Consider the following 18,929-nt stretch of genomic DNA (forward strand, 5'->3'; position numbering starts at 1 on the left):
GGAGCTGGGGAAGGAGGCTCCCCGCCGAGCAAAGAGCCAGATGGAGGGCTTGATCCCAAGACCCTGAGATCATGACCTGAGCCGAAGGCAGAGCCTTAACCCACTGAGCCACGCAGGCGCCCCATTCCTTTCTTAAACTCTTCCAAAACATTAAAGAGGGAATGTTTCTTAACTCATTCTAAGGCCAGCATTATTGATACCAAAGCCAGGGCCAGCATTATTGATACCAAAGCCAGACAAAGACACTACAAGAAAACTATACAGGGGCGCCTGGGTGGCTCAGTGGGTTAAGCCGCTGCCTTCGGCTCAGGTCATGATCTCGGAGTCCTGGGATCGAGTCCCGCATCGGGCTCTCTGCTCAGCGGGGAGCCTGCTTCCTCCTGTCTCTCTGCCTGCCTCTCTGCCTGCTTGTGATCTCTCTCTGTCAAATAAATGAATAAAATCTTTAAAAAAAAAAAAAAAAGAAAAGAAAACTATACAATATCCCCTGTGAATACAGATGCAAACATCTTTAACAAACACTAGCAAATTGAATTCTGCAGTATACTAAAAGTATGTATCATGGCCAAGTGAGATTTATTTCCAGAATGCAAAGATGGCTCAGCATATGAAAAGCAATGAATGTAATTTACTACACATTATTAGATGAAGGATAAAACACTACACAATCATCTTAATTGATGCAGAAGAAGCATGTGACAAAATTCAATTCACTTTCATAAACACCCAATAAACTATGAATAGAAGGAAATTTCCTTAACATGATAAAGACCATATATGAAAAACTCACATCATACTCAATGGTGAAAGACTGAAAGCTTTCCCTCAGGAATATGACCAGGATGTCCACTCTTGCCACTTTAATTCAACATGGTCCTAGAATTATTTTTTTTTAAGATTTTATTTATTTAATAGATACACTGTGAGAGAAGGAACAAGCAGGGGGAGTAGAAGAGGAAGAAGCAGGCTTCCTGCCGAGCAGGGTTCGATCCCAGGACCCTGGCATTACAACCTGAGCCGAAGGCAGACGGCTAACGACTGAGCCACCGAGGTGCCCCTGGTCCTAGAATTCTCATCCAGAGCAATTGGGCTAAAGAGATAAAAGCCATCCAAATTGTAATGGAAGAGGTAAAATTACCTCTTTTCATAAATGATCTTATACATAAAAAGCTTGAAAGAACTGATATACAAAAAGTATTAGCACTAATAAGTTATTGTTATAAGATATCAACACACAGGGATGCCTAGGTGGCTGGGTCGGTTAAGGGTCTGTCTCTTGGTTTCTGGTCGTGTTGTGATCTCGGGGTTGTTGGATCAAGCCTGACATCAAGTTCTGTGCTCAGTGTGGAGTGTGCTTCTCCCTGGCTTATGTTCCCTCTCTCTCCAATAAATAAAATCTTAAAAAAAAAAAAATCAACACCCAGAATTAGTTGTACTCTTTTTTAGAAAAGGATTTATATATTTGAGAGAGAGAGTGAGAGAATAAGGGGGAGGGACAAAGGGAGAGGGAGAGACAATCCCACACAGACTCTGTGATAAGCACAGAACAGATGTGGGGCTCGATCTCATGACCGTGAGATAACCAACTGAGCTGAAACCAAGAGTCCCATGCCTAATTATGCACTATCAAGGTGCCCCCAGTTGTATTTTATATACTTTCAGTGAACAACCCAAGAAGGAAATTTAAAAATCAACGCCATTTACAATAATATAAAAAAGAATAAGATATTTAGGAAAGAGCCAAGGAAGCATAAGATCTGTACACTGAAAACTAAACACCGTTTAAAGAAATTAAGGTTTCTAAATAAATGGAAAACATCCCATGTTCATGGATTGGGAGACAATATTGTTAAGATGATAACACTATCCAAAGCAACACAGAGATTCAATGCAATTCCTAACAAAATACCAACGGCATTTTAACTGAAATAGAAAAACCAATGGAATCTCAAAGGGCCATCAAAAGCCAAAACAGTTTTGAAAACAAGAACAAAGATAGAAGAGTCACATTTCCTGACTTCAAAACTTACTATAAAGCCACAGTAATCAAAACAGTGTGATACTGGCATAAGGACAGATACAAAGACTACGGGAACAGAACAGAGCCCAGAAACAAATCCTCGCAATATATGGTCAATTCACTTTCAAACAACGGTTCTAAGACCATTAAATGGGGGGAAAGGCAGTCTTTTCAACAAACACTACAGGGAAAAGTGGATATCCACATGAAAAAGAACGGAAGCCGGACTCCTATTTCACACCATATACAAAGTTAACTCAAAATGGATCAGACATTTAAACAAAAGAAGTAAAACTTTTAAAAAAGATTTTATTTATTTGATAGAGAGCAAGTGAGCACAAGTAGGCAGAGCGGGAGGCAGAGGGAGAGGAGAAGCAGGCTCCCTAATGAGTGGAGAGGCCAATGTGGGGCTCGATCCCAGGACCCTGGGATTATAACCTGAGCCAAAGGCAGACCCTTAACTGAGTGAGCCACCCAGGTGGCCCCAAAAGAGCTAAAATTATAAAACTTTTTTTTAAAATATTTTATTTGTCAGAGATAGAGAGCGAGAGTGAGTACACACAAGCAGGGAGATGGGCAGAGGGAAAAGCAGGCTCCCTGCCAAGCAAGAAGCTCGATGTGGCACTGAATCCCAGAACCCTGGGATCACGACCTGAACTGAAGGCAGAAGCTTAACTGATTGAGCCATCCAGGTATCCTTATAATTCTTTTTTTTTTTTTTAAGATTTTATTTATGTATTTGACAGAGAGCTCACAAGTAGGCAGAGGCAGGCAGAGAGAGGAGAGGGAAGCAGGCTTCCCGCTGAGCAGAGAGCCTGATGTGGGGCTCAATCCCAGGACCCTGAGATCATGATCTGAGCTGAAGGCAGAGGCTTAACCCACTGAGCCACCCAGGCGCCCCATCCCTATAATTCCAAGAAGAAGAAAACACAGGGCAAATCTTCATGACCTTGGATTAGGCAACGATTTAAATATAACACTAAAAGCACAGTCAATAAAAGAAAACACAGATAAATAGGACCTTATCAAAGTTAAAACCATCAAAGGACACTATCAAGAGAGTGAAGAGAGAACACAAAGAATGGAAGAAAATATTTATAAATAATATATCTGATAAGAGCTTAATATTCAAAATATATAAAGAACTCCTATAACTCAACAACAAAAACAATGAAAAAAAAATGGCTAAAGACTTGACTAGACATTTTTCTTTTTTTATAAAGATTTTATTTATTCATTTGACAGAGATCACAAGTAGGCAGAGAGGCAGGCAGAGAGAGATGAGGAAGCAGGCTCCCTGCCGAGCAGAGAGCCCGATGTGGAACTTGATCCCAGGACCCTGGGACCATGACCTGAGCCGAAGGCAGAGGCTTTAACCCACTGAGCCACCCAAGCGCCCCTTGACTAGACATTTTTCAAGAGAAGAAACAGAAATGACCAATAAGCTCAGGAAAAGGTGCCCAACATGATTAGTTATTAGGGAAATGCAAATCAAAGCCACAATGAGATACCACCTCATATCCTTTTGGTATGGCCTTTATTACTTTAAAATGGAAAATAACAAGTGTTGACACGGAAGTAGAGAAATTAGAACCCTCGTGCATTGGGGTTTTTTTGTTTTATGGGTCTTTTAAGATTTTATTTTATTTATTTTTTAAAAGATTTTATTTATTTATTTGACAGACAGAGATCACAAGTAGGCAGAAAGGCAGGTAGAGAGGGGGAAGCAGGTTCCATGCTGAGCAGAGAGCCCAATGCGGGGCTCGATCCCAGGACCCTGAGATTATGACCTGAGTGGAAGGGAGAGGCTTTAACCCACTGACCCACCCAGGTGCCCCTTAAGATTTTATTTATTGGGGCACCTGGTTGGCTCAGTTGGTTGAGCATCTGACTCTCTTAATTTCACCTCAGGTCATGATCTTATGGGTTATGGGATCGAGCCCCATGTTGGGTTCCTTGTTCAATGAGGAATATGCCTGAAAGAGTTTCTCCCTCTACCCCCTCTCCCCACCACTCACACACACTCTCTCTCAAAATAAATAAAACTCAAAATAAATAAATCTTTAAAAAAAAAAAGGATTTTATTTTAACAGAGCAGGATGGAGGGACTGAGGCAGAAGAAGCAGGCTCCCTGCTGAGTGGGAAGTCCCATGTAGGGCTCCATCCCAGGACTCAGGGATCATGACCTGAGTCAAAGGCAGACGCTTAACCGAATGAACCACCAAGGTGCCTCAGAACCTTCATACATTGTAAATGTAAAATGGTACAGGCACTGTGAGAAAAATACCAATTTGGCAGTTACTCAAAAAGTTGAACAATGTCCATATTACCCAACAATTTCACTCTAGGATACTCAACAGAAGTGAAAATTCAGATTCCTATACACCAATGTTCATAGCATTACTGACAACAGCCAAAAGGTAGAAACAAGTAAGTGTCTTTCACCAGATGAAGGGAAAGACAAAATGTGACTATATATACAATGTAATATTATTTATCCATAAAAAGGAAAGAAATTGGGTACTCCATTACACAACATGACTGAATCTCTAATATATTAAGTGAAATAAGCCAGACATAAAAGGACACAAAATATGAGACAACTATTATATGATTTCATTATATGAAATATCTTGAGGAAAGCAAGTCATGGAGACACAAAGTAGAATAGAGATTACCACTGGCTGGAGGGAGAGAGAATGGGGAATTATTGCTTAATGGATAAAGAATTATTTGGGTTGAAGCAACAGTTCTCAAAATAGTGGTGACAGTTACATAATGTTGTAAATGTGTTTAATGCCACTGACCTGTACACTTAAAATGGTTAAAATGCTACATTTTATGTAGGTACGTTTTGCCACATTAAACAAATTTCAAAAACAAACTTTGCGTTTTCTCGCAGGATAACACTGTATGAAATGACTGAATTAGGTTTTCATAGCTCTAACAATTAACTCAAAACAAGACCTGATAGACACTTGTAAATCCCTCTTGAAATTTTTAAAATCTGTAATACAAAATGTGTTTCTTGTATCTCAAAGTTTTAGCAAATTAAATATTTACAGATCTGAAATATGTTTGTGAAAAGGAAAGCAAAATTTCCCTACCTGTCCAAGCTGCCTCTCCACTAGACCAAGCTGTTTTCTTTAGCCACCTAATCAATATACATAGACATTTCTGGTTTATACAAAAAAGGCAATGACCTGGTGGGTAGATGAAAATAAAGGCTTTTCATCTATGGATGAACCCTACTTTCATCACTAACAGTTCTGGTGACCCAAGGGAAGTCATTTAATCTGTGTGAATCTGTTTATGTATTTACTTAGAGAAGGTAAGTGTCCTGAAATGTATGTGCAGGCACTCTGCAACATTGCATAAAAATGCAAATTATTATTATTTAAACTGATAAAGGCAGGACAATTAATTGATCACTTAGTGCCCTCATGTGATGTCATGGCTTTATTTATTATTATTATTATTTTTTAAGATTTTATTTATTTATTTGAGACACTGCGAGAAAGGGATCACAGGCAGGGAGAGTGGGAGAGGGAGAAGCAGGCCCAGGGGCCTGATGCAGGGCTTGATCCCATGACCCCGGAATCACGACCTGAGCTGAAGGAAGATGCTTAACAACTGAGCCACCCAGGTGTCGCTATTTATTATTTTTTAAAGATTTTATTTATTTATTTAAGAGACAGTGACAGAGCACAAGGTGGGAGGAGAGGGAGAAGCCGTCAGGCTCCCTACTCAGGGAGCCTGACGTGGGTCTCCATCCCAGGACCCCGGGATCATAACCTGAGCCCAAGAGCAGATGCTTCAACAACTGAGCCACCCAGGTGCCCCTGTCATGGCTTTAAATAGCATATGCACGCTAACAACTCTCAAATTTATATCATCAGCGTATAACTCACTTCCAAACTCTAGACTCGTTGACCCACATGACTACTTGATATCTCTACATGAACGTTCAACAAATTTCTTCAATGCAACACATCTAAAACCAAACACCTATCTTTCCCCAAAACCTACTCCATCTATAGCCTTCCCCATCTTAGCTGATGGCAACTCCAACTTTCTAGTTTCTCAGGAAAAAAAGAAAGAAACAAACAAAAACATTGATGATGATTTTAACTTCCTTCTCTCACACCTTATATAGAAATCTGTCAGAAATGCTCTACCTTTAAAATACATTCAAAATCACACCATTTCAAAGCTCCTACATTGCTACTACCTAGTCTAAACAATTTCTGGCCTGGACTACTATAATAGCATCTTATCTGGTCTCCCTGTTTCTGCCCTTGCTTCCCTGCAGTCCTTTTTCTAACCAGGAGCCAGAGCAGCCCAGCAAAAACCTAAATCAGATCACAACTCATCTGATCAAAACCTTACAAGGGCTCTAAGACTCTCCATAGCAGTTCTTTTTTTCTGGAGAACTTTTAAGGGTGTATGCAATTGTCAAAACAACAATAATCCTAAGATGTTTTTTGCCTTTGTCACTGTCATTCTCTCATGAATCTATAGTGGAGACTTCCAGTGGAGCTACACAGTCTGTGACAGCTTCACAGCTGGAATGGAATGTGCGCTTGTTTTTAAAAGCTCTCAGTTTTAGCTTTTAATACAACAAATACTGATAGATAGAAGCCACATAAATAAAAGTTCTTGGTAGTCCTCAGTAGCTCATCAGATTATAAAGGAGTCTTGAAACCGAAAAGATTGAGCCCTACATGCTATGGTTCCGGGTTACTTCCTTGAGGCCATATCCCACTACTTTCCCCCAGATCCCTCTTGTTCCAGCCACTCTGGCCTCACTGCTGCTCCTCTTTACTAAAACCTGGCATGCTTCCACCTCAGGGTCTTTCCTCTGGCTGTCACTTTTGCCTGGAATACTCTTCCCACAGGTATTCGCACAGCTTTTTTCCTCATCTTCAAGTGTTTGATCAAATGTCTCCTCATCAATAAGACGTACTTTCAGATTGCTCTACTCAAAACTGCAACGTGCTCTCCACTTTACCCTTCCCAACACTCCAAACATCCTTTACCTTGCTTGCTCTTTTTCTGTTTTCACAGCACTCCCAACACATTTTATAACTTAATTATGGTGTCTTACTTAATTATTGTGTCTATTGTTTATTGTCTGTCTCCTCCCACTAGAATGCAAGCTCTGTGAGGGTAAGGATCTGTTTTATCCACTGAGGGCCTCTAACAGTAGTACTTAGCATATAATAGGCACTTGATAAATGCGGTTTGAATAAACAAATGAATACGGTTTAATGCATAAGTAGGCAAACAATAGTTAAATTAATGTAATCAGCTTACAAACTTTACGTATGCAACAATTCATATTACATGAATTGGTGTGACCCTGTAAAAATCACTGATCAGATCACATTATAAAGAAATTGCCAACAAGATTATGTGTTCTTTCACTCACACTACTGAATTTCTTTTATTTATTTATTTATTTATTTGACAGAGACAGCGAGAGAAGGAATACAAGTAGGGAAGTGGGAGAGGGAGAAGCAGGCTTCCCGCTGAGCAGTGAGCCTGATGTAGGGCTCGATCCCAGAACCCTGGGATCATGACCTGAGCCGAAGGCAGATGCTTAACAACTGAACCACCCAGGCGCCCTAACACACTACTGAATTTCTAATGCAAGGTTGAAGATTTAAAATTTAAAATTTTCTATTGTGACAAAGTCCAGAGAGAGATACAAATATACAGGGAAGTTAAGTATTAAATAAAGTTGGCAGTTTAAATCAAATGGAGGGGTGCCTGGGTGGCTCAGTCAATTAAGCAGCTGCCTTCAGCTCAGGTTATGATCCTGGGGTCCGGGGATTGAGCCCTGCATCGGGCTTCCCACTCAGTGGGGAGCCTGCTTCTCCCTCTCCCTCTGCCTGTCCCTCCCCCTGCTTGTGCTTTCTGTCAAATAAATGAAATCTTTAAAAAAGAAATAAAAAAAATAAATCAAATGGAAAAACAATTATTTAATAAAATAATGTTTGGACAACTAGGTAGCCATCTGAAAAAAGTAATATTGGATCAATTCCTCATACATTCCACCAAAATAAATTCCTGATCATTAAAGATTTAAAAAATCATGGAAGCTATGGGAAACAAAACAAATGATTCAGAAGTTACATAAATGTAGCGGTGCCTGGGTAGCTCGGTTAGTTAGGCATCCAACTCTTGGTTTTGGCTCAGGTCAGTGATCTTGGGATCAGACTGAGCCTCCTGTCAGGATCTGTGCTCAGTGGGGAGTCTGCTTGGGATTCTCTCCCTCTCCCTGCCCTGCTCATGTGCGTGCTCTCTCTCTCTCTAATAAATTAATAAATCTTAAAAAAAGTTATATAAATGTAAACAAAAATTCTTCATGGGAAGAATTCATGTTACATTGGGAAAAATTTTGTTAACTCATAGCTCAATGAGCTTAGGAACTTAACACATAAAGGGCTTCTACATTTCTATATAATAGAAAAGTAAGTACCAACAGAGAGGTAAATACCAACAGAGATGACAAATTTGTGACAAAGATTTTCTCTTTAGGATGTAAAAAGGTACACTAGCTTAATCCTAAGTGAAATGTAAACTAAAATTATACTTAGAAGCTGTTTTCCATTTAACCCACTGGCAAATAAGATGTCTGACAGCAGAATGTGTTGGTGAAGGTCTAAGAGAAACAGATACCTTCTCACAATGCCAGTGGCAATGTAAATTGGTACAATTTTTATGAAAGACATCTGACAATCTTTCCCAAATTGTCTAGCAATCTCACGTCTAGGCATTTATCATACACACATACACAGGTATCTATAAAAAGATAGGAAATTACATTTGTAAAAAGTTTTTTATTGTACGTATTAAAGAAAGGTACAGCTATATTATGGAATATTCTATTAAAAATATCTCCCAATTAAGTTTTTGTTACAGTACTGAAAATTTCCAAGACTGAATATATGTGAAAAGCAAAATGCATAACATTAGTAAAAATAAGGAAAAAATGTATACAATTGCTTATAGATGCATAAAATACCCTTGAAGTGACAGCCAAGAACCTGGTAATTCCAACTGTCCATACAGAGGATAATTGTGTACATAGGAGAGAAAAATTTCTGTGAATATACTGTGTTGTAACCTTTGGCATTTTTAACATATGAATGTATGACTTTTTCAAAAACCAACGTTCATTTTTAATTTTTTTTTTTTTAAGAATTTATTTATCTGACACAGAGAGACAGCTAGAGAGGGAACACAAGTAGGGGAAGCAAGAGAAGGAGAAGCCCGCTGAACAGAGAGCCCAACGTAGGGCTCCATCCCAGGACCCTGGGATCATACCTGAGCTGAAAGCAGATGCTTAACAACTGAACCACCCAGGCACCCCAAAAACCAATGTTTATATCTTCAGAAACACAAATACAGTCAAATTTTAAAATTCTCATTCTACACAAAACCACTTACAGATGCTTAAATATACAATATGATAATAAGGGACTTCATTTGCTCTAATTCTTGCATATGTAAAGCTAGAATGTCTGTCCCATCACTCTCAACCATACCCAATCTTCCACCAGAACTTAAGAGTTTGATACTTTTTCTCCTGCACAGATAAGATAGGCTAATGGTAGGTAATAGTAAAAAAAAAAAAAAAAAAAAAAAGTCAGACATCTTCAAACACAAAAGAATTACTTGAGTATATTCAACCTACGTTTTATCAAAAGCTAAGGTCCACGGCTAGAGGTAACCTTGTCACACAAAGCCAGACAATTACCAATTACCACTAAACCATAAAAACTGAACTGGTGAGCTGAAAATTTATTTCTCACTTACAATATTTTTGACTTTGTGAATGATCCTTTTCCAAAGCAACTCAAAAACAAGATACAAATTTTTAAAATTGAGTACAGCTTTAGACACTGGCTTTGTACCTTAAGCATGACAGACACAAGGAAGTTACTATGTTTATTGTTTATAAAGGTGAGATTACATAAAGTAATCAATTATAGCTATTTCAGAAACCACTAAACATTTGAGACAATCTAAATTTCAGGCAGACTTGGATTCAAATGCCAGTCCCAGTGTTCATGGCCATGTAAAACTGGGAAAGTAGTTAAGCTTTCTGAGCCACTTCTCTAAAAAATAAAACTAGTAATTCATTTTTCACAGATTGTTGGGAAGAACTAATGAGCTACTGTTACACTCTGCCTTTGCAAATGGCTAGCACCGAGCACAAAACATGTTTTATTATCAAGAATAATAACCACAATTCGTTAATTATTTTTTTAAAAGATTTTATTTAGGGGCACCTGCGTGGCTCAGTGGGTTAAGCCTCTGCCTTTGGCTCAGGTCATGATCTCAGGGTCCTGGGATCGGGATCTCTGCTCAGCAGGGAGCCTGCTTCCTCCTCTCTCTCCTCCTGACTCTCTGCCTGTCTCTCTGTCAAATAAATAAAATCTTTTTAAAAATAAATAAATAAATAAAAGATCTTATTTATTTGAGAGAGAGAGTGATGACAGCATGAGAGGGGAGAAGGTCAGGGGGAGAACCAGACTCCCCACAGAGCTGGGAGCTGGATGTGGGATTCTATTCCGGGACTCCTGGGATCATGACCTGAGCCAAAGGCAACTAACCAACTGAGGCACACAGGTGCCCTTCATTAATTAATTAAAATATTTTATTTAGTTATTTGACAGAGAGAGATAGCAAGAGCAGGAACACAAGCAGGGGGAGTGGGAGAGGGAGAAGCAGGCATCCTGCTAAGGCGGGAGCCCGATGTGGGACTCAATGTGGGACATGATCCCAGTGGGATCATGACCTGAGCCAAAGGCAGATGCTTAACCACTGAGCCACCCAGGCACCATCTTTTGAAGACTTTTGATATGCTGATATATATGTTAGTTAGTGGTAGCCTCTCTTGGATTTTTCTTAGTTTAGGTATAAATTTCAGTGTCAAGTTCATTCAAAGAAAAATTTTTGTTCAAATGGAGTACAATTAATTTGTGTCTGTGGAGGTACATAGATACATCTAAATAAGAAATTAAAAATTCTTTCAAATGCTTACAGTTGCTTCACTGGATCTGAAAATTAAATGTTCTTATCATATACCCAAGAATCCCTATGTCTAAGATCCTGAATCCCCATCATGGTCCATTCCGCATAAGCCACTATCCAAAGCTTACATGGGCATTATTTACGGGAATTTCCTGCCTCTGGAGTTATTCTCATAAATATGCTGATGCTGGACACTACATGCATGCTTCCCAGAAGAGGATTCATGAGCTACCCAAAGCCCCAGTTAAAGGACAAAGTTCAATACCATCTGCCTCCCTCCACCTCATTGCCCCAAAGTCATTAAATATTTTATTTGTGACCCCTCTCACCACTGACTATATATATGGCTTTATTGTTTTGTTTAAATATAATAAACACCGGGCGCCTGGGTGGCTCAGTGGGTTGGGCCGCTGCCTTTGGCTCAGGTCATGATCTCAGGGTCCTGGGATCGAGTCCCGCGTCGGGCTCTCTGCTCAGCAGGGAGCCTGCTTCCCTCTCTCTCTCTCTCTGCCTGCCTCTCCGTCTACTTGTGATCTCTCTCTGTCAAATAAATAAATAAAATCTTTAAAAAATACATATATAATAAACACCAATGAAACTAATATCCAACAGGTAGAATACAACACTGACAATATTTACCTTTGCTCTTCCACACCAGCCTCCTACTTTCCCCATCCTAAATCTTTTGTTTATCCCTCCCTTGCTACTTCAAAGCTTGTTACTTATATGCAGAACTGCAGCATCTGCGGTCATGTCTAAAGTCCCTGTTTACAGTCGTATTAGCAACTGCCCTACATTCAGGATCAGCATGTCACTGCACAGAGCCTGCAAGCGGCCGTGTCAGTTTTCACCAGAGCAGCAGGTCAGGCTATATTTAACATGTACCCTTTTCTCGAGACGCTGAAAGGCTGCAGCTGCAGCTCTGTTAGTTTGGGAACAAAAGAGGACAAGTGGGAATTGAGGGATTCTAATGGAAAGCTGTAACTGGATTCAGTTCAGTCACAAATTAAATGGGCTTGGATTTAAAGGTCAAAGGCAATCTAGTTTAACAATACTATAATCTTAATTAAAATCCTTAAAACACAGCTGTGACAAGTCTATTATTTCTGTACTGGTTAAACGTGTATCGTTTGGCCCAAAGACTGAGACATACACACGATAATACACTGCAATGTTTAGGAAAGTTACAGCTCCAGGAATACAAATTGTAAACACAAGTAAAAACTCACTGATAATTTTATAGATGCAGAGAGCATACTTTTCAAGCAAGGACAGTGGTACAAAGAAAAAAAGAAGTAGCGAAAGATTTTTGAAAAATGCCCTAAATTGGATAAATAAGTAATATCACAGCCTTCCAAGAGGACTTCCCTTTTTTTTTTTTTTTTTAAATAGAGAGCAAAAGAGAGACCATGAGCATGAGTGGCGTGGAGGGGCGGAGGGAGAAGCAGACTCCCCACTGAGTGGGGAGCCAGATGCAGGGCTCAATCCCAGGATTCTGAACTGAAGGCAGATCCTTAATCAACTGAGCCACCCAGACACCCCCCTAAGAGGACTTCTTGAAAGAAAACATCACTTGGTAAAAATCAGTATGCTGTTGTTACTTTTTTTCAAGATTTTATTTATTTATTTGACACAGAGATCACAAGTAGGCAGAGAAAGGGGGAAGCAGGCTCCCTGCTGAACAGAGAGCCCCATGTGGGGCTCGACCCCAGGACCCTGGGATCATGACCTAAGCCGACTGCAGAGGCTTAACCCACTGAGCCACCCAGGCGCCCTTGCTGTTGTTATTTCCCTAAAGAATACGCCTTGGGTAGGGAGCCATATGACGCTGAAATAGACTCTACTGAGCTTGCAAGGTTAATATGAGGAGCCAAAATCACCTCAATGAAACTGAACAAGGATACTTATAAAGTTTAGTGTTGGGTTCCAAAAACAACATACGCAAAACCCAAGGGGTAGGGAGTGGTGAGAGAAAGGATGTGATATAGCAGTACTTATGACTCACTAAATCAACAGTAAGATGGAGCTAAGAAAATCCCCTGACTTCAGACTGTATTGATAAATAAAGCCTTGTGAACAAGGAAGATAACAGTTCTAAATCCCTCGGAGCTGGCTACAGGTGCTCCTTTCTATATACTGCACTACAAAAAGGAGCTACAACACTAGGGTCAAGCAGAGGTTGGTAAGGGTGAGGGACAGGTGAGGTTGCTGGAGTGTTTTTAAGACCGGGAAAGAGATCAAGATTTCACAAATGTGAAGGGCTATTACAAGAAGGATTAGATTTGTTCTGCATGATTCCAGAGGCATCAGAGCCCACATAAAATAAGGGCAGCTAGAACTCAAAAGGCCCTGAGATGTTCCAAAGAAGGTGAAGAGAAAGGTACAGAGGAATACAGTATCATTAAGAATACCAGAGTATGAACTCCAGTGTGAAAGAGGATGGACTAGAGAGCCTTTAAAATTTCTTTATACTGAGAATCTGGAAGTAAGGCCTGGGTGCCTCAGTCAGTTAACCATTTGCCTTCGGCTCAGGTCCTGATCCCAGGGTCCTGGGCTCAAGTCCCACATTGGGCTGCTTGCTCATCAAGGAGCCTGCTTCTCCCTCTGCCTGCTAGTCCCCCTGTTTGTGCTCTCTCTGACAAATAAATAAAATTGAAAACAAAACAAAACAAACTTCTTTATAGTGAGTTTTTGTTTTTTGGGTTTTTTTTTTTTAAGATTTTATCTATTTATTTGACAGAGATCACAAGTAGGCAGAGAGGCAGGCAGATAAAGAGGAGGAAGCAGGCTCCCTGCTGAGCAGAGAGCCGGATGCAGGGCTAGGGCTCGATCCCAGGACTCTGGGATCATGACCTGAGCTGAAGGCAGAGGCTTTAACCCACTGAGCGACTCAGGTGCCCTTGTGGGTTGTTGGTTTTTTTTGTTTTTTTTTTTTTTTGGTGAGAGAGTGACAACAGGGGACGTGGGGATGAAGGGAAGCAGACTCCTCACTGAGCGGGAAGCCCAACATGGGGTCTCACCTCACAACCCTGAGATCAGGACCCGAGTGAAATCAACAGTCAGACACTTAAACCGACTGAGCCACTGAGGAGCCCCTGGGAATCTATAATCTTAAATTTGCCCCCGCCCCTCTCACAAACTAAAGCTCGACAGAGAAAATGGCAGTTTCTTTCAATATTCCAACTGTTGTACATCTGCAGTCTCATTCACAGACCAATGAGAAACACTGGAAAAATACCTGAGGTACTGAATTAGGAGCCAGGAGACTTGGTTTCAGTCTTTTTATGCTATTTAACTGTGTGTTACCCTGGACCAAAATCATAGGCTCTGTAAAACCCAGATTCTTCATCTATAAAATGAGGGAGCTGTATTAGAGGTGTTTGTATGTCTGTAAGTTTTCAATTTCTGAGCCGAGGCACACTAATATCATCTCTATTAAATGTCACTAAATTTATAATAAAAAATTAAGGTGTTAATGTCCACATTTCTAAAAATAACAGTCAAGTAATAAGTGAATGATTCCTGACTCCATTTAAAAATTACAAAATAAAAAGGATATTTTACCTTTAATCTTTTAAAATCTTTAATGTGATTTTCATTTATTTTTATTTTTAAATTTACTTTTATTTTATTATTATTTTTTTAAGAGGGAAGAGAGTGAGAGAGGAAAAAACTCAACTGTAGGAAAGGGAGAGAGACAGAGACCCTTAAGCAGGCGCTATGCCCAGTATGACGCCTGATACAGGCTTGATCTTAAAACCCTGAGATTATGACTTAAGCCGAAATCAAGAGTTGGACACTTAACTGACTGAGCCTCTCAGGCACTCTAAAACAGAAATATGATTAACAGAAGTTCCTAGGATTAGGTGGTAAGTATATTTAACTAGTATAACACAAATTAAAAAAAAATTATTTGTGTCTTCTAATTGTGGAATAGAAATTACTTTGAACTTAATATTTAACATTATAATATAGGGGTGCCTGGGTGGCTCAGTCTTAAAGCATCTGCCTTGGGCTCAGGTCGTGATCCCAAGGTCCTGGGATGGAGCCCAGCATCAGGCTCCCTGCTCAGCAGGAAGCCTGCTTCTCCCTCTCCCCCTCCCCCTGCTTGTGTTCCCCCTCTCGCTATGTCTCTCTCTGTCAAATAAATAAATAAAATCTTAAAAAAAAAAAACCACAATATAGAAAAGTTAATATAAAACCTGAGGTTAAACTAACTGCAAAGTTCGCCTTAAGTACTTCTAATCCTTTTTGGCATGTCTTATGGCTTCCTTTTATTTTTATTTTTAAAGATTTAATTAATTTATTTATTTGAGAGAAAGAAACCATGAGGGGTGCGGAGGAGCATAAGAGGGAGAAGCAGATTCCCTGCTGAGCTGGGAGCCCAACACAGGGCTGGATCCCAGGACCCTGATCATAACCTGAACTGAAGGCAAATACTTAACCAACTGAGCCACACAGGTGACCTTATGGCTTTCTTTTAAGGCTAACCAGAAAGGGGACATTCAAGTGCTATGGAGTTCCAGGCCTATGAGAGATGTTATTGTTTTTTAATAAATTTGTATAAAAACTTTGCAAAATTGTAGGACTAAGTACCTAGAATTTTACCTTCAAAGGCAAATCAAAATAACATTATCAATCAGTCAGCTGGCAAATATCAAACTTCTAATGATCCAAGGTGCCCAGGACTGCATTTTAGTCCCTCCCCCTTTAAATACTGCTAGCAGCACCGACCTTCTATCAAGTCTCATAACAGGTAGCAAAGAGACTTTGCTACAGGTATGCAACAGGTAGCAACAGAGACTTCATCTTTTGTAGGGCTACAATCTGGGAACTTTTCTTACTTGTGTGGCCTATATAATGAATGGAGCAAAAATGAAAATTTTTTTATACCTCCCCTCATAGGCCTCATCTTTCCAGATTCTTGTTTTGGCAATGTATTTTAACATATTCAAAGGGTAAAATAAACTTTTCACAAAACCCTTCTAGAAGTTCCAATTTGTTGCCCCCAAAATATCACTCTAACACTGATAAACTAGAAAAAGCAAGTTCCATTACCTTTGGTCCCTTTTTAGAAGAAAAAAGTCTTCATATGGAAAAAAAAATGAGCTGGAATACACTGAGATGTGCCCAATAAATCTCATGTCTTCAGTTCTATCACAAACGCATGGCAGGTTATCACTCAAGGTCTTACCGCTTGTCTCAGGATTAAAATTCTAAATATAAGTCTTAAAAGCACTATGAATAGTCTAAAACTGCCAAAAGAATGAATAGGTAACATTTTAAAATTTATGTCTATTTGAAAAAGCCTTAACTTATTTCAAATGTGTTTTGCATCAAAGCAGAAGTCTCCTCTCTAGCTGGTGTTCATCATTATTGAGTAGGCAGTGGCACTTAATGCCAGCTGTGCATAAAGAGAAGCATAAGACTCTTAATATGAGAGCCCTCAAGGTACTCCCAACACAACTGTGACAGATTAGATACAGCTGTGAACATGTGTTCATGCAATGAAGTACAGCACACATGTTCCTTTAGGAATTAAAAAAACAAAAAACAAAAAAACAAAACCCTGAGGGATGCCCTTTAGCACAGAGTCCTAACCACTATGGCCTGCTGCTCCTAGGAGGCAACTACAATGCAGCAAGATAATAGACTGAAAAAACGTAATTCCAGTCTCAGCCCTGCTACTTACCAGTTGCGTCACCTTCAGAAAGTCCAATTTGCTACATGATCACTGTCTCAGAGACAGAGGATTAATAAGGATTAAAAGAAATAATGAATAGGAAAATACTATGCAAACTGTAGGTGTTGCTTCAGTTTACACATATACAGTTGAATCTTGAATAACATGGATTTTGGAGCACCTGGCTGGCTCAGTTCGTTGAGCATCTGACTCTTGGTTTTGGTTTAGGTCATGATCTCATGGGTCATGGGATCGAGCCCTGAATCGGGCTCCACATTCAGTGGGGAGTCTGCCTGAAAGATTCTCTCTCTCTGCCAGAGGCACACTCTCTAATAAATAAATCTTAAAATAACAACAATAACAACAACTTGGGTTTCAGTAGCAAGAATCCATTTATATGGGGATTTTTTTTTAAATTTTCTCTTCTTTATGATTTTATTTTTATTATTTTTTAAAGATTTTAAAGATTTTTAAAGATTTTAAAGATCTTATAAAATCTTTAAGAGAGAGAGAAAGAGAGAACAAGGAGGGGGAGTGGCAGGCAGAGGGAGAAGCAGGCTCCTAGCTGAGTAAGGAGCTGATGTGGGACCCGATCCCAGGGTCCTGAGCTGAAGGCAGACACTTAATCAACTGGGCCACCCAAGTGTCCCGATTTTATTTTTTTTAAAGATTTTTATTTATTTGAGAGAGAGAGAACGAGCAGGGGGAGGGGCAGAGGAAGAGGAAGAAGCAGACTCCCCGCTGAGTGGGAAGCCCAACTCAAGGCTCCATCCCAGGACCCTGAGATCATGACCTGAGCCAAAGGCAGACGCTTAACCGACTAAGCCACCCAGGCGCCCCTTCCTTATGATCTTCTTAATATCGTTTTCTTTGCTTTAGTTTACTTTATTCTAAGAATATAGTACAAAATACATATAATATACAAAATAGTATGTTAACTGATTGTTTATGTTATCAGTGAGGCTTCCAATCAACAGCAGACTATCAGTAGTTAAGTTGCTGGGGAGTTGACAGTTATAAATGGATTCTTTGACTGAGAGAGGATGGGTGTCCCTAGTCCCCAAGGTGTTCAAGGGCCAACTGTATCTTCTGTTTACACACAAATGACTTGGCACATCCCCTTATGGCTTTGAAAGCCATCTTTTACTATGCCATTTGCCCTCCATCCAGTGATGCTTTCCCAGACACAGCTCCATTTCTGCTTATGTTGTCTGATTTGCCCTCTGATACTCATTTACTGAAAACATATACTCATCCTCTAAGACTTGGCTCTCAAATATCATCTCCTCAAGGATGCTTTGGTGAATTCTTTTTTTTTTTTTTTTTTTCTTGTAAGTAAGCTCCAGGTCCAACATGAAGCTCAAACACATGACCCTGAGATCAGGAATCCCATGTTCTACTGACTAAGCCAGCCAGTTGCCCTACTGCTGAATTCTTCTTATGAAATCTAGCACAGCTCTCTGATTCAATATCCTAATGTGCTTCTTTTAGACCTTGATTGTAAGTAACTCAGACCCACTGCAGATCAGTCAGTCATGTACCGATCTGGTGAAAGCCCTGGGACTGGGGATGCCACATTTTATTTACCTTCCTTTTTCTTTATGCTTGGCATTTGGGATTTAATACCAGCTTTGCAACTAAGTAGTAAATTCACCTTCTCCAGATGTGTAAGATGGCTAACTTAAAATTACTTTTCTATACAGAAAATACAGAATCAGAGAGAGAACTGAAATTCTTTATCTGTGTTTTCAGAATCTTTAGAATTTTCATATTGAACTGTTACCAGCAGCTTTCACTAAATTCCTATTTTGAAAAAATTTCACTACCATATAAATGATGGAGCCAAGAATAAAGTCTAAAATTATTTCCTAAAAATGCTATGTTGGGGAATTTTCAACTATTGAAATAACTAATATTCCAAAGTTTGTTCTCTAATTTAAAAACAGAGGTCTATTTGCCAACTTGCTACATTCATATAAACAGCTCTTTATCCTGGTGCCAACAGGTCTTGTACCATCACCACTATCTGACTCAGCAAGCTGGGTGGAGAGGGGGCACCACCGCTCTTTACTTGTGTGAGTCTCCTCGAGGACAGGAACTCCATTCAGACACATTCCTAGTATTTCCAGCATCTAACTGTGTGCCTTCCAAATAGATAGCACTCAGCAATATTTACTGAAT

At 39.7% G+C, this 18,929-nt stretch overlaps 1 protein-coding gene across 5 annotated transcripts in view; it reads right to left on the bottom strand.

Moving 5' to 3' along the window:
- The window catches only part of NFATC3 (nuclear factor of activated T cells 3), a 134,217-nt gene that overhangs the window by 13,580 nt on the left and 101,708 nt on the right, over positions 1 to 18,929 (bottom strand). The window lies entirely within an intron of this gene.

Source organism: Lutra lutra, chromosome 17 (genome assembly GCF_902655055.1).
Source record: "Lutra lutra chromosome 17, mLutLut1.2, whole genome shotgun sequence".
Lineage (NCBI taxonomy): Eukaryota > Metazoa > Chordata > Mammalia > Carnivora > Mustelidae > Lutra > Lutra lutra.